Source organism: Gavialis gangeticus, unplaced genomic scaffold (genome assembly GCF_001723915.1).
Source record: "Gavialis gangeticus isolate Ggan-Ray unplaced genomic scaffold, GavGan_comp1, whole genome shotgun sequence".
NCBI classification, from domain to species: domain Eukaryota; kingdom Metazoa; phylum Chordata; order Crocodylia; family Gavialidae; genus Gavialis; species Gavialis gangeticus.
The window spans coordinates 94,548,875-94,560,932 of NW_017729031.1; the positions used below are offsets into that span (position 1 = coordinate 94,548,875).

The 12,058-nt window shown below is 38.5% G+C and overlaps 1 protein-coding gene and 1 long non-coding RNA gene across 3 annotated transcripts in view; one reads left to right on the plus strand and one right to left on the minus strand.

Moving 5' to 3' along the window:
• Positions 1-12,058, minus strand: part of SPAG16 (sperm associated antigen 16) — a 1,224,108-nt gene that overhangs the window by 244,915 nt on the left and 967,135 nt on the right. The gene's annotated exons all lie outside the window — the stretch shown is intronic.
• Positions 6,487-12,058, plus strand: part of LOC109301976 — a 94,461-nt gene continuing 88,889 nt past the window's right edge. Inside the window, exon 1 of the long non-coding RNA XR_002098676.1 lies at positions 6,487-6,612. This is a non-coding gene — a long non-coding RNA (uncharacterized LOC109301976). The remainder of the gene's footprint in view (positions 6,613-12,058) is intronic.

Consider the following 12,058-nt stretch of genomic DNA (forward strand, 5'->3'; position numbering starts at 1 on the left):
GCAGCGGTGGCATGTTGGCTCATTATGTTGTACTATCCTTGTTACCCGATACTCTTTTCACCAATTAATCAGTTGATTACAGTCAGACTAAAGCTTGAAGGTAAACAGGATTCTGAGTTTTCCACAAAGTAGCAGGGCCAGAATTAATTAACATTCTATTAAAAAGATAAACCCTACTAGTAGAGAAACCAAGGCATACAGGGAAATATTCATATTAGTTTGGGTTGTACAGAACAACATAGAATCTTGAACTCACATCCTGGCAGGTAATTAAAGGAGAAACAGATTTTAAAAGAAACACATATTGCTTGTAATTTGACGTTCTTCCTGTATACTATGTGACTAATTCCAAATCTTAAAATGCTGTTATTAAAAGATTCACAATTCACCTGTAAGAGTGAAACATGGATTTTTTTTGCCTTTTGCCTCAAAGTAATTTTGCCTTTTACTTATCTACCAAGAAAAGACAAGACATCAGGCAACTAAAATACGAATGGATTATAGTTTGTAAGTGTAATCAGGGACAATGATATTAAAGGGAAAAAGAAATCATATCTGCTGCCTTTTAACAATATTTTCTGTGTTCTTCATAGCTTGTATGTTAGTGAGGTCTGTATTACCACAGTCTTACAGTGGAAATGACTTTTATCGGGCACTGAAAATATTTTAAACTGTGGACTTTAAAATAGAACATATAAAAAAATAAAAATAGAAACATCATTTACATGACTGGCATTTAAAGGCATAACAAAAAAATTGCAGTTCAATGGACAACAGTAACATTTATAGCATGAAAATCATAAATGCCTTGCAACACATAATGATAACCTCCAGTGACATGACAAATAAGATGCATTCAGCTTTTAATGGCTTTTGTGATTTTTTTTCCTTATGTGAGCTGCATAATACGTAAAATATATTTTAGTACTCTCTACTTGGAGGATAGCTCTCCCATTATTATTCCATATTAGCTCCATTTGCCAATTTGATGACTAAAGGCTGATTGGCCAGATGCAAATTCTGCTTTCTGATGTTAATCTAACAAGCAGAAGAGCCGTGGGCCTATCATTCTACAGTGAAAAGCTTGAATGAATCAGGAGAATAAGTTTGTAAAAGTACAGTGGAAAGCTAAACTAGATGCAGGAAATTATCTGAAGGAAGTTCTTGCTTCTGTATGAGAACACTTATACGAATAAAAAAGAAAATCTTCTGTATGAGAACTTTTTTTATGAATAAAAAAGAAAATGGCATGTCACATCAATATAAAGATATTCAGTATGTTGCCAGTCAAAAGATTTGGGCTTGAATGTGCAAGTTGCAAAGCAAAGCACTTTGTCTTAGATCCACTGAAGCATATACTTATATTTAGAGTGCAAGTACTGAAGTCAGTGGACACATCAATGTGCTTAAATTTAAGCATATGCTTAAATATTTATTAGCTCAAGCCTAGGAAACACAGAAATATGTTCATGCTCACTATATCAGTCATGCTTGCACAACCTGATATACTCTAACTGTGAATTAAAGTTGTTAAATTGCTGGAGATTGGTGAATATAAGTTATAGCTGAATGGAATCTACATTTACATTAATATATTCTATGTGGTTCAGGTATCACAATATATTTTACTGAACTACAGCATAAAGACTTTTATATTAATGTAATTAGCTGATATTCACTGGAATGACATGCTACACCATTCAATACTTTTTCCTTTTTAAATAAATAGGTTACCAAAATGTACATTACATAGAACCTCAAGCTTCAGTGCATGAGCCAATGAGCCATGGGTGAGTCCAGCAGCTCCCTGTGTTCCTGCATTAGGCCTGCACCCCTCTGCCAAGCCTCATGACTGCCCAGCAGCTACTTGCCTACTTGTCCACTCTTGCCCACTCCCTCTCCTCCCTGCCCCTGTGGGGAGCTGCTGGGCAGTGGAGGCCCCAGGAGGAGGAGGATCTGGGCTACTGGGAGCCCAACCAGCCCAATCCAGACCAGTGGTGGGAAGGGGAAAGGGAGAGGAGGTGATCCTGGAACCTATGCTGCTGCTAGAGAGTCAGCAAGCTAGGTGGGCATGGAGCAGATTTAGCTAGATCCTAGTCATACCACCCACTCTCCAGGCCTCTAGCAGCAGGTCTGAACTGTTCAAGTTAGAGAGGGTATTAATCTTGAATGTGTGACTGCTCACAGTACATGCTAACTTTAACACTGCCTAACATGCCTTAGACTTAGCATGTGCTAATTGTAACAAGTAACTACATCCTAAGACTTTATGCTCACAAAGCAATCTTGTTAGCTTCCTTCCACAATGTGGAAAAAAGTTTACAAACACAGGTTGACACATTTTTATGCTTGCAATGAGTCTGCATAAAGAAATATCACTACAGATTAAAGAGTTGGTTTAGGCCTTGAAAGAAATGAATTTACTTGCTGCTTGGCTTTCCTTCCAAAAAAAAGGAATAATAAAAGGATCTCTCTCTCGCATCACTAGATTAGCCCTAGAGGAATGAATCAAATCTGATAAACCTGATCCATGAGTAACAAGGCTTTAGCTAACATTTTCAGAGACATTTTTCCCCCAACATGATTAAACAAGGGAGCGGGATTGTTGGAGGCCCTGCAAAACTATCTGCTGATTATATTTTTCCCATAAGTGATATAACCAAGTCTTAAAACTGCTTGAGGCCACATTTTCATTACAGGCCTCTGCAAAGAATCCCATAGTTAGAGATTATTTCTTCAGCTGTGATCTATTCCTAATTAAAACCTATCCATTTGTCCCTGCCTTAGGGTGCTAGATTCACTGAAATCTGGACAAAGTATTTTGTTATGTCTAAGCATTTAAACAATACCACAGCTAGAACCCTAGGAGGATAAAATATCTCTGTTAAAGTGTGGTCAAAGCACAAACAAAGAAAAATAAAGATGGGAGGCTACTAATTCAAAATACCTATTAACCCAAAAGTCAAGGAGTTACATATCCTGTGCCTATATTCAAATTAATATGTAGCAGAAGGCAACACTTACTTCCAAGACACAAAAAACCACAGGCATCCCCTGCTCTAACTTCCTATGCTTATGTTCTGTCAAGTTTAAAAAGGGAGAAAGCTGCACCTCACTGAGTCAGATGAATTATGCATGCAATGTCAGGCATCCTGCATCTTCAAATCACAGATGGTGAAGGTTTTAGTAACAACAATCTCTGCATTAATCAGGACAGACAAAAGTTTTGGGGTCACTGTAAACTGCTACACAGCGTACAGGCACTATTACTCACTACAGGAGGTCTGAGGCCTTTCAGATGAACAGAAACATCTATAGTCTGGCTATGCTTAAAAACCTGATCTCATCTTGCAGAATTTCCCCATGCTAGTCATGGAAGTGATCAATAATAAACAGAATTTTAAACTCTGGTATGAGTCATCTTTTTGTTCCTTGGCATTCTAGGGAGCAGCAGCAATGCTCCAACCTCTAAGCTTTTATTTTAATCCACAGGAATATGAAATGGCTGTTCCTACTCCACAGGCTAATTCAGTTGAACCTCCTAAAACAGATTGTACTATGAACCCATTCCATGCCTTTTTCCTTAATTACACACCATAATCAATAAGAGTACAGTCCCTGCTCACCCCTATCAGTAGGATGAATCTCTAGACCTGAAAAGGAAGACCAAAAATATTCTAATTATTCACCCAAATCCATTCTACTTATATTCTTCCATTTCTTTTTAGACCCTCTCCACCAATACCCAACTGAAATAGAAAGAATGATAATAATGGCTCAGAAATCAGAAACAGGAGCAGCTGGTCACACACTTCCTACATAGCCACTGCTAAAAATGGCTAATTCAGCTACTGAATAAAGGCTCATTCACCAAGGTGCTGCAATAGCCCAACATACTTCTTTCTAGTCAACTTAAAATCAGAAGAGAACCCTGGAAGTCTGACAGAAAGGGCAGCAGTTCTTAAATGTTGCTTGTAGGAAAGAGGTCAAAGTCAGAGTAGATTTGGAGCCTATAACTAAATCAGAGCTACACAAGCTTTTCTAAGCAGCAGCTTATATCAGCTGATAAAATAAGCTGCTGCTTAGAAAAGCTTATGAATCTTTGATTGAGTTGGTCTATAAGGTGCAAATCTACTCTGCCTTCTGCAAGGATTAATGACAGAGTCTAAACTCTTCTCTAATGACAGTAAATGAAGGACAAAAGTGCCTGATGCGGGTAATAAGCCTATTCCTGCTAGATGAGACACAAGAGCCTCTCAACGGGGATAAAGCTTGGGGAGGAGGAAGAGACTTCAATCCAAAATCAGTAAATGACCAGCTGTCTAACAATAAATGAGTGCTAATAACACAGAATAATAATTGGTAATGTTAGTGATGTAGCCATTATAGTCCAGGAATTATGCGATAGGCAAGGATTTCTTAGGGTGGTATCTTCTTTTGGACCAACTGCAGAGTTGGGATAGAGTTAGATAAGCTTTCAAATTCAAGACTTTCTTTGGCATTCTTAACTCTTAAGAGGTAAATGTTTACTAGTACCACAGGTTGTTTTATGAGGTTGATTTAGTTCTCATTATGAAAACAATGCTGTAGACTTCATCAGGAGTTAGATCTTGCCCTACAGGTTTAAAATTCTGTATAAGCATAAACTATCACACAGTTCAATATACAGTATTGACGTATGTGACCTCAGTCCAACAACTGTGTCTATGTGGACAGGGGAGGATTGGGGGCGGGGGGGGAGTAGCCCCCTTTGATTCCTAGTCTACCTAGAATTTAAAACCAACTGCCTGGCAGTTGGTTTCAAATCTTCTAATCAGGCAGAACTAAAGGAGTAAACTAACTTTGTGGCTCCTTATAGTCTACTCAATTCCTTCTAAACTCTTCATTCCACAGGTATCAACAACCCTCCCTCCTTTTTACATGGTCTTAATGTTCCACTAATTAAGCCATTTTTTCTTCTGCAATTCTGCTGTTTGTTAGCTGTTCCTGGTAATGCAGCCCCTTTTTCATAGCCCTGAAAACTGTTAAAAACATTAACTCCACTGTGAAAATAACTTTAAGTGAAGCATTGGATGAACAGTCGAGATGCCCAAGAAGGCTAGATTTTTTTTTTATGACTGAGGAAAAAGATATCCATTTAATTCAAGTGACTATTGGACTAATAAAACAATAATTTTAATTATTTTTACCTAGTTTGTTGTGGTTTTTTAGACATACTATATGATATAGCAAATTTATATCTGATTTTGCTTTGATCTTAAACTGAACAATATAGCCCTAGGCCACTAGCTTATTAGTAAAGTTTCTATTTTATTTTTAATGTGATAAAGGTATGCATTGCATGATATGTGATGATGTGCCACATCATCTGCACCCCGCTTTTCAAAATCCAAATCCACCCATGTATGTGGTTGTAACCCTATTCCCATGTAGAGTTGCACTGAGGTTATCTGGGGTCCATGCAAGTGCTACCACTAGCCTATAGTTGCACAACAATACCACTTGTCACTAAAATGTAAATGCATCTGAATAAAATTTGGGTGAAACATAACTATGCTCCACTTTGTTCCATGCTGGTATGAAACATATTGTATCTATAGAGGAGATCTTAGGTAGTCATGATGTAATTATCCAAATTGGAAAATGACTAACATACCTTTGTTAACAATATTACTATAACAAAGTGTTATGAGATCTTTAATGACTGTAAGTGGACAGGAATTTAGTTTTACAACTGATGAGAAATTAAGGCATTAGGGGCTCCAATGAATTTGGCAGAAAAAATATTCTAAACCTGCAATTTAAAACTCTAAATCAAGTTAGCCTTTCTTTGAAGGGGCTAATTGAATTTGTTCCTTTTTTGACTTGACCTCATTTTATTCTGCACTAACTCGCCACTAAAGTTTATATTAGGAGCTTACACCTTAATAATTAAACTGGAAGGTAGCATGCTTATAGAATTCTTTCTTCTGAAAATCTTAATATAATCAATCCTCAGACATTCAGGGTTAGAAAAAGATTATGTCACCTAACTAAAGGAAATCAAGAGATCCTTAAAAGGTGGCCTCCCTTTTCTTATCTTTGTGGTTTCTCTTATCTTTGTGGTTAACATATCCACTTTGATATTCAGCTTAAATAAAGAAGTCTAAAAAGTCCACATACTTATGTCTGATATTACTGCAGGTAATTCTGCCTTGAAGCACTCATGAAGACAGCATTGAGATGATAGCATGCATATATGCCTTCTGCTCCCAGATGGCAAAATACTAGCTGTACAAATGCAGAATCGCTAGGACCCGGGTTTAAAGGTCAACACATTTTTGGTCCACCTAGCCCTTTTTGGGGGTGAAAAAAAGAAAAGAAAAAACCTTCAGTGAATTAAGTCTTTTAGTAAGTTGCTGACCAGGTACCATACAAACAGACCTCCCACATGTTCTTACAAATAGTTTTAAATTAGACATAAAAGAGCTGGTATCCAGGGTTTAAGACATGATTGTCTAAGGGATTTGTGCTGAGAACAAAAAAGCCATTGGAGTCCAAGGTACATGCAAATGTTTTGCAGACTATTACTGACTACAAAATGAAAAGATCAAACTTATTTAACTTTACATGGTAAGTCAAGTTAACTAATCTTATAAGAAATAGCATTGATAATAATTATATAGTTTCTTAGCAAGGAAAGAGAGAAAGAAAATGGCAGAACACCATTTTTGTATGGTAAGATGTCCAAATTCTCTGGTAGAAATGTATTGCTGCTTAGGAAACAAAAGAAGTTGTAAACAGATGGGCTTATGTAAGTAGAACTGGCTGTTCCACACATAACTGGTTTCTTTTATATATGATGTTTTATATTCACAAGAGCTTTCAGCATTGCTTTGCTTAATTATTCCTGATGTTTTGCCCATTTCATAAACCGACCATATGATGGCCAAATATCAAAAATAATTAAACCAAATGGCAGTGTAAACCTCAAGAGAAACAATACACTTTATGCAAAACAAACCACTTTACTAGGTAACTATATGCTTTATGAATGCGAGTCCATCTGTTCACAACAGCTCCTTAGAAATAATTTGTTTTGTCTTGAAAAATCAAGATGCATGCATATGTGTGTATGAGTGTTTGAACTGGTGAACATATGAAGTGAAACGTATTTTGATTCTACTGCTCCAACGCAACCAAAGAAAGGAAACGTTAAAATACATTTCATTATTTTGCAATGCATACATACTCCATAGATTGAACCTGGTGGGTGCACCCAGGTGAGCGTGCATGTGCCTCTTGCCCCGTGTCAGACCCCTTTGAGACGAGGCAGGAGGCACGTTCAGGAATGAAAAAATGTTTGGTAAAGATTTCTGTCATCTTATCTTAAGGGCTGTTTTGCAGGTACAGCTAAAATAATAAAAGAACTCATTCGCAACTATACAGTACTTGCTGTATTATCTAAGGCATTTCAAAAAAGGATTCAGGCTGAGATTGCCTGGTTTATTAAGTTGAAGGAAAAGGTGATACAAAAAGAAATCAAGGAGACAAAAATACCAGTTACTATCCTTTTGTTTCCTTTCTGCCAAAAAGAAAGGGTTGTTTGAGATTGATTTAATTTGAATGAGGAGGAGTCATTCATTTAGTCAAACAAATCGTTGATAGCAAAATGTCTGAAGTAGGCAATTGTGACCCCATTCGGGAATACCTTGAGGAAATAAAAGTTAGAGACAGAATATGAACTACTGCAAACCTTTCCAGTGCAATAGACAAAGGAAAAAGTAGCCAGTATCTGAACAGTGACTGAAGTTCTTCAGAAGGTGTACCCTCTACAATAGGCCATATGAGAAATTCGAGTAATACTGTGTTTTGAAGAGAGGGTTGAAAACTCAATTCATGATCCAAACTTTGTATCTAAGGTTCACTTCTAATAAATAACAGATCATCTTAGTTTATAAAAATGGATACTTTGGTTGGAAGGGAATATTGAGACATCCTTCGAAAGTGTTCATTGCAATCACATGAGAACTAAATGTCCCTTGTACCCAAAGTCAAAAATCCTCTTTATTATAGAAAGACTTAAAATCCACTCGGGGATAATTACTTCCAATGACACACATATACAAAGCAAATGCTGCTGTACCAGTAAAATACAAAAGGGTGTAATTAGTATTGGATTATGCTGCCTTGATCCTGGAGTCTGTCATGTAACAACAGGCACCTGGAAATATCTGTGCATGTCTAAGCTATGGCTCTTTCAGGCACAGAGTCAAATGTCCAACAGAATCACAGGACACAACGGCCTCAGGACATACCCTTCATCTTGTATCATCTTTCTCTATCCGTGTAAGTGACAGCAGAAGGAGCTGTCCACAGAGCTGATTACTTCCAACTCGCCAGGTAACTGCCCAAACTGAGAAGAAAAACTATAAATACTGATTGATGAACACTATAAAATATATCAGCCACCCTCAGGCATGATAATTTATCTACTTATTTATTACTCTAAAATGGAAATGAATACTTATAGTAATGCAGGAGCCTAATATAAAGGAATCCCAAGATTTCTTCCTGTGTCTCTGCAGAAATAGCCCATATGGAAAAAGGATTGAGACATTTCCCCTTAAAGTGGAATATAATACAAATTGGGTGATATTTTGGATGAGGATATTAGAGGCCTATTTCAGGAAAAAAGAAAATTATAAGTAAGTCTCAAGGGCACCTGTTACCTGGAAAACTGGAAAGCAGCCAGCATAGAACAAATTTCCACAAGCAGTATGAACATTTAAATCAAGAAAAGTGAACCAACAGAGCAAAACTACTCTCATTTGAAGGTCTTTTTGTTTTGTTTTTTCTCTTTTTGTTTTCATTCTACCGTCACCCAGAAAATGGCTTTGTGCCTACTAGAGTGATCCCTCATAAAAGGAAGGGGTTCTTTTATGAAAAATGTGTTATAATTATACATCTGGAAATAATTAATTTAGACCTATCAGCATCCATCTACAGAGAAATCCAGTGTAATTTAGGTTATGAAGCATGGGTTGTCTCCAATATAATTCAGGTGGTACTCTTGTCCTTTCAAGAGCACCATCAGCATAAAGGTCTCAATCCACTGAAATACTCAGATTTGGGTACATTCTCTTTACTCTAGAAGGCAAAACATTTTAGTTTCCAGAATAACAACATCAGATGCTGCAGGTCAGGCAGTTTGAGAGGATCTTGGAACAGTATTTCCTAGACAAGGAGGTTCAGTGATGAGGAACTGACCTCTTTAGGGCTAGGGGCAGGAGTTACACATAAACTGGTTTAAGTGATCAGAAATGGGTTTCAATCTGTACAGAACAGATGTTCAGTGTGCATAAACCAGTTTCAAAATGGACTAAACTGATTTAAAATAAACATGGTTGCATGTAGTATCAGATTTAACTGATTTAGGTCAAACTGGTTTATGGAACTTCTGTCCAAGACCCCTTCCAGGTTCAAGTCAAATCACAGTCCCCCAGCATCCCAGGATGCTTTGCAGCCCTTGTCTGCTCAAGCAGAACAGGGTTGACCCTGCTCCTCTGCTCTCTAGCCAGAGCAGTGAGGGCTGGCTGACAAGGGATGGGGTGGGAAACTGAGCTGGGGACCCAGCCCCATCTGCATGGTGGGGGCACAGCAGCCCGTCAGGCATTTCAGACCACTTACCACTCAAGTGGCAGGAGGCATGGTCAGCCCCGGTGGCAGCCTGAGGTGAAGTGGGGGATGGCGGGGGGTTTCTTCCCTGCCTTTGCTTCAGGCTGCTGCTGGGGCTGGCCACACCCCCCCACCACTCAAGCAGTGAGTAGAGTGATATTCCTGACAAGGGCTGCTGTCCCATGCCAGTGGGAGAGGGAAGGCAGGGGGTGATAAAATTTCTCTTCCTACCCCCCCTTCACCTCAGGCTGCCACCGGGGTTGTTCACACTCCCCCACTGTTCCAGCATTGAGCAGGGGAAAATGGCTGACAGGTGCTGCTGTGCCCCTGCCTGATGGGACCCTGGCTGGCATCCTGTGCTGGTGGCAGGGTAGGGACTAACTCCCCCTCCCTCTCCTTCACCTCAGGCTGTTGCCAGGGCTGGCCACACCCCCCAACACTTGAGTGGTGGTTGGGGGGGGGGGATGTAGGAATGCCTGGCAGGAGCTGCTTTTCTCCTCCCCCTCCACACACACCCTGAGTAGGAACCATGCAGGCCAAGGTGGGGGTTTAAAACCCTCCCCAATCAGCCCACCAGGGCCTGGCCATGCTACCTCTTCAACTCAGCTTCCCTTCAGTTTTCTGGCCACTGCTGAATGGAAGGGAGCGATCACTCTAGCACCCCCCTCACCCACCCCAGCTTCTAACCTGAGCAACTGCAGGCATGTGGCTGCACTCTCAGAATCAAAAGTGAATGTCTATTCACTTGCTTCTTGGTTCAATCTACACAGGTTAGACTAACCTGCAAAGATTTAACTGATCCGAGCTCAGGCTTTTTGAATGCCTAGGAGTCTGAAACACTATGGCCTTTTTAAACATGATGAACAGAACTCCTGTATATATAATAGGGTGGCTGGAGTGGACTGTTTTATAGACTTGAAACTCTGGAAAAGTAAAGCATGGCAGATGCTTTTCTTGAAGCCACGTACAATCCTGGCTTTAGCTCCTTCATATCAGAGAAGGATGCCTCCATGCAGAACAGCATGCCAGGCCACTGTTGTTATTAAAGCATCATACGTTCTTGTAGCAATGGAATGATTGCATAGCTGTCCTGTTCTGTTCACTTTTATACATCTATAGAAAATCAGCCAACTATTCAAACTTAAGTTTCATAGACAGTTCTGTTAGGGATAATGGGCTCTCATAATGCGTGTGTGTATATGTGTGTATAAACTAACAATACAGTCTGCATATTACACATATATAGACACACACATATATAATACAGATTGAATTGTTAATTTATTTTACATAACCCCATAGATCATTTTCTGTTCCAGATGAGGCAATTTTAGCTGTCTTGAAAATTCATCAGAAGAAGCCTAAGACTACACACTTTGTATTTTGTCTACTATTACATGAGATTTTAGGCTTGCAGAATGTGTCATATTCAAAGCAGTGAAGAGTAATATCTAACAGAACTTCCACAAGTAGTTGTTCTCACTGGTCCTCCTGCTCTTTTAACATGTTTCAATCAGCTCAGATTGGGCTAGCTGAGAGATCAGACAGCATGATATTTTTTCACTGAGACTACCAACACAGATACCACTTAATGCCAAATACCAGTTTACTAAATGAGACATGGACAATTTAGAGTTGTAATTTTTTTCCCTGATACAGAAATTTTGCCACAAACTAAGTATTCTGGAGGTGGACTGAAACTATTTGTGAATGTAGATTTAATTTAGGGAAAAGTTTTCTTTCCTCCTTGAAAAGAAAAAAATGGTAGAGGTGTTTGAGAAGGAAACACTTTTCAAACATCAAAACAATTTCATTTCAACATTTTCAAAGCAAAAAAAATGTACTTTGACGTGACTTTTTTGTTTAAAAAAATGACTTATTTTTTTAAAGGGGATATATATATATATATATATATAAATGTATATATATACACACACATATATATATATATTTAAAACAAAGAAGGTTACTCACCCAAAATAATACAAAATATTTCACATTGAACAAAAAGTTTCTGGGTGGCACAAATTATTTTTGGTTCTTCCCCCTTATTTTGCCAGAAGACTTGATAAAATTGTGTCTTGGTTCAACACAAACCAGTCTTTTTTCACCAAACCAAAAAATTCATTATTGCCCCCACTATACTTTTTTCAAAGATTTATTAGTGAGGCCACCAGCTCATTTTAGATGTGCCATAAAACTACTGTCAATAATCACTGAATTCTGCCAAGTTCTAACCAGTGAACAAATGGTGAAAATCTCTGTATCCTATTACTAATCTCCTGGACTATGCAGTTCTTGGCACTGAGTGCTGCCCTATTTCATACATTAAATCTGGAAAAAAATCACACACACACACACACACACACACACACACACACACACACACACACACACACAC